Raw genomic sequence first — 4,693 nt, 5'->3', positions numbered from 1 at the left:
TCGAACTGGGATCTTTGCGCTGGTCCTTCCTTGTACTTCGCACCATGTGTGCTTAACCCGTTGCACTACCGCCCGCCCTCCCATTTCGTTTTCTTTAAAGGTTTATCTATTTATGTATCTACCTATGTGAGAAGCAGAGCATCATTCTGGCACATGCAATACTGGGGATTGAACTCAGGATCTCAAGCTTGAGAGTCCAAAGCTTTATTTACTGTGCCATGTCCCAAGCCACCTTTCTTTCTTCCATTCTCTTGCTCTAGCTCTCTCTCTCTCTCTCTCTCTCCCTCTCCTTTCCTTTTTTGATGACCTGAGTATGTATAAGAGAGGAACTGAGAAGCAGAGGAGTATCTGCCTGCTCTTGGGAGGCAAAATGGGGGCCTTTTGTTTTCTCAGAGACTCCTTCTCTTTCCCTCCCTCCCTCCCTCCCTCCCTTCCTTCCTACCTTCCTTCCTACCTTCCTTCCTTCTTTCCTTTTCTTCCTTCCTTTCTTTTCTTTCTTCCTTCACAGGAGGAATCAATTACAATTGATGACACATGAGTAGGATCTCTCATCTCCCTACAATAGATGTCTGTAAGGCACTGTCACATCCAGCCTAACTCCCTTTCCACCTTTTGCACCAGGACTTCAATGCAAGCTAACTCACTCACTCCCTTCCTCTCCTTCCCCAGAGTCCCCTGCTTTGGGCACAGTCAGTACACCAAACCCAGTGTTTTACTTTGTGTTTTCTCTTTCTTGTCAGCAGAGCTAAAGGATGCCTTTGCCCTGTGTACCACCCCCCTCCCCCCGCCCACCCAAGACTAATTACATGCCTCTTTAATGAAAGGAAATAGATTCCCAGCTGAGTTGAGAAGCTCAAGTCCCTGGTGCCCCCTCGTTGTGAGTATCATGGGAAGGACAGAGAGGAAGCAGCTGTCTCCCTGCCCCACCCCCGCCCCACCCCCTCTAGCCCTGCCCTCTCAGGAGTGTCTTCCCCAACATGGACACTTGGGATGTGTCTTTCTGCCATACACACCACAGCATCAGCCAGCTCCAGGCACAGCTCTGACCTGGACTCTTTGGGGAACCCAATCAAAGGCAGAGTTTAGGTGGTGAGGACAGACTGTAAGTCAGAAAGTTCTCTGAGGAAATCCAAATGCTTCTAGCCAGCCCCTCAGCTGCTGCCTGGGAGAAGGGGGAGTATGCTATCCCCACCCCTGTTGTGCACAGCTGGTGAGGACCAAGCTGGCAGCTTTGAGTTTGGTGTGTGTGTGTGGGGGGGGGCTGGAAGCAGGGGCAGGAGGACAGGACTCAGTGGGAGGCAGGAGCCACTGGCTGAGGTCCCAGGACAAGCTTGCTCCATCTTTCTCAGAGCCTACTTCAATCAGCACAGGCCCTGGGAGGTAGTTTGAGAAAAGGGTCCCACGGGAGGGGTTACAGGTGAGGGGGCCATGGAGGGAGCAGTTACTGGAGGCAGGAAACAGCTGGGCTTCGGCTTCCCTAGAAAGGTTGCTCATGATGCAGATTCCCGGATATGAGGGCTACAGGCATATTTCCTCTCCACCACTGGGGAGAGAGAGAACATTCCACCATAGTGATCTCTTCCACATACCCAGTGAGATGGAGGGCTGGCCTTAGAGATGAAGCCCTGGAAAGTGTGAAGTCACAGGAGACATCTTGAATCTCTCAGGTCTTGTCCCTTTTGCCTTTTTTGACCCCCTCTTCCAAGTCAGGTGGCCTCCCCAAAGTTCTAAGTACTCTCCCCTCCCAATTCTCTTGCGAAAAGAAAAATACCAAAATTAGGGCCAAGTGGTAGCATATTTGATTGAGTGCACATGTACCATGCACAAGGACCTGGGTTCAAGTTCTCAGTCCTCACATGCAGGGGGGAATCTTCACAAATGGTGAAGCCTTGCTGCAGTTGTCTCTCTTTTTCCCTCCCTACCTCCCCCTTTCCATCTCAATTTCTTTCTGCCTCTGTCCAATAGATAATAAGTAAATAAATAAATGCTACCTCCAAACTGTGCTTCAGGCATATACAAAACAGAACAAAGTTAAGGAAACTGGGGTTGGAGAGGTCAGGAAGAAGAGTGAAGCTTCACCTGAGTTCATGGTCCTTCACTGACTGGCCAGTTTCTTCCTGAGGAAAATGTGGGTGTCCATCTATTGCACCCCAAACATGTTCATCCTGATGCTGGATAAAAGGCAAAGAAAAGAGACAGGGACACAAAGTGACTGCGCTGATGTAATGCCCAATGCATTTCAGAGTTTCCCATTACCTGCATAGTCATACTGAGGTGTGAATATTCCCCCCCGCCTTTTTGTGATAATCATTTTCTCTCTGTAAAAAAATACTTAATTTTATTTATTTTAGATAGAGAAAGATAGACAGAGAGGGAAGGTGAAATAGTGAGGGAGAGAGAAAGAGAAACATCTGCAGCATTGCTTTACTGCTTGTGAAGCTTTCCCCCCAACTGGAGGCTTGAACCTGAGTCCTTGCACATAGTACTGTGTGTGCTCAATCAGATGCACTACCACCTGCCCCCACCTTCTTTCTTTTCAAAAATATTCCCATGCAATATACTTTGGTTTTAGGAGGGACCTCTCATCTGTGTAATTTCACAGCTTCTGGCTGGAATTTTTTCTTGTTAAGATAGACAGGGAGGGGGGTCGGGCGGTGGTGCAGTGGGTTAAGCGCATGTGGCACAAAGCACAGGGACCGGCGTAAGGATCCCGGTTCGAGCCCCTGGCTCCCCACCTGCAGGGGAGTCGCTTCACAGGCGGTGAAGCAGGTCTGCAGGTGTCTCTCTTTCTCTCCCCTTCTCTGTCTTCCCCTCCTCTCTCCATTTCTCTCTGTCCTATCCAACAACGAATTGCGTCAACAAGGGCAATAATAATAACCACAACGAAGCTACAACAAGGGCAACAAAAGGAAAAAAAATGGCCTCCAGGAGCGGTGGATTCATGGTGCAGGCACCGAGCCCAGCAATAACCCAGGAGGAGGAAAAAAAAAAAAAGATAGACAGGGAGATAGAGAGACAGAAAAAAGTAGAGACAGAACAAAAGAGATTGGTATAACTCATTCTCAGGCACCTGCTGGAAGGACAGAATGCTTGTCTATGGCCTCACATGGGAGGGAAGACCTGCACGATGCTGGGCAGTCTTGAACAGCCTGGTATGATTCCCGAGCACTCATGGAGCTTCTGCAGCTCAGAAGGAAGCAGGGTGCTGAGGGCCGGCCATGGGTCTCTCAGTCACTATGTCCTACTTGGAGATCCACCAGGAAAGGGTACTAGGCCTGCTGGATTTGTCCTCCAGAGACTGGTGATCCAAGAAGCCTGCTGAGGAAACATCCTGGCCCCGGGCCTCATGCAGAAACCTATCACTAGCTTCATGGACTTCAAGTGGCACTTCCTGCCAGCCAGGTGGAAATAGATTGTGGGGGCTGTGCTCTTGGTCAAGGTGGGTCAGCAGAAGCATGTGGCCCCTTTCTGCCAGTAGGAGGGGGAGCTCTACTTGTCTGGCTCATTGGACAAGTGATGCATAGGCAACAAGGCCCTGTGGCTGAAAGAGAACATGGCCATCAGCATCCCACTCTTTGTGCTGGGCAAAGTGGTGGACATGCTGAACCAGGGCTCCCTGCGTGTGCTGAATGGGGAGAGCAAACTCAGTTGCTTGCTGCAGGACTCTCTAGGGGTGTTCTGCCTACCTCATCCTCTTTGCCAACATCACACCAGAGACACTTTTTCCTAGACACAATCTCTGGGCTCAATTTTGCTACCAGGTCCAAGGAGTGATCAACCAGCCTCTTACCAGCCTGCAGCCTTCTCCAGTCTTGGCAACAATTACACTGTCTCAGAAGGAACTGCTAGGCCCATCTGAGAAAAAGAACCGGAGGCCCAGAGACTTAGCCCCCTGCAGAAACTAAGCAGCATGAAACCAGCTGTGCTAGAGCATTTTCTTTCTAAGTTTGGACCACGTACTTGGTTCCTAAGGAAGCCAGGGGACCTCTGCACTGAGCACCCAAAATGAGAATGGATTATGCTCATGAAGACTATGGAGGAGAAAGACCTGGTGATCAAGAGTATTAAGATGAAGCCCCCCCCCAAAAAAAAACAACTGGAAGCCAAGGTGCATGCACAGGAGGCTACAGACCCAGAAGAGAACTGTCTCTTATGGTGCTTCAGCCCCTCTCCCACCACACAGCCACAGTGCCTAAGCCTCTCAAAAAGGCTGTGATGATCCAGGAGCAGGCAGCTCCAGGATCATCAAGTGTCAAGTTACATAGCCTGAAGAAAGGAAACTGGAAGAGAAAGCTAGACTCCCTGGATACCACAGAGCCTAAGGAGAGGCATAAGGACAGCTGGGAGCTCCAGATCAATCCAGAGCCGAAAGACCTTGGGTACAAAAAATTATTAGATATGGTTAATGGAGGCCCAGTCTAGGATCTGCAAGGCCTGCAGCACATTAGCCAGGAGAAGGCCCAGCTCATGTTGGACTAGAGGTGTGTGTATATATATATATATATATATATATATATATATATATATATATATATATATATGGAGAGAGAGAGATAGGATGGAACCTGGTCCAAGCATGACAAGGCAGAAATGTACATATATTTTTTTTCTTAAAAAGTTATTTTACTTTATTTTTAAAATTTATTTTATATATTCATTTTTTGGATAGAGACAGAGAAACTGATAGGAAAGG

General features: G+C 48.8%; 1 pseudogene; it reads left to right on the top strand.

The window, feature by feature from the left end:
* Window positions 1–3,064: 3,064 nt before the first annotated feature.
* Window positions 3,065–4,422, top strand: LOC103113591 (kinesin-like protein KIF22; annotated as a pseudogene).
* The last annotated feature ends 271 nt before the right edge of the window (window positions 4,423–4,693 follow it).

The sequence above is a fragment of the Erinaceus europaeus genome, chromosome 19, assembly GCF_950295315.1.
Source record: "Erinaceus europaeus chromosome 19, mEriEur2.1, whole genome shotgun sequence".
Taxonomy (NCBI): Eukaryota; Metazoa; Chordata; class Mammalia; order Eulipotyphla; family Erinaceidae; genus Erinaceus; species Erinaceus europaeus.
The sequence above is the reverse complement of the archived record's forward strand: the minus strand, read 5'-3'. Positions and strand labels throughout refer to the sequence as shown.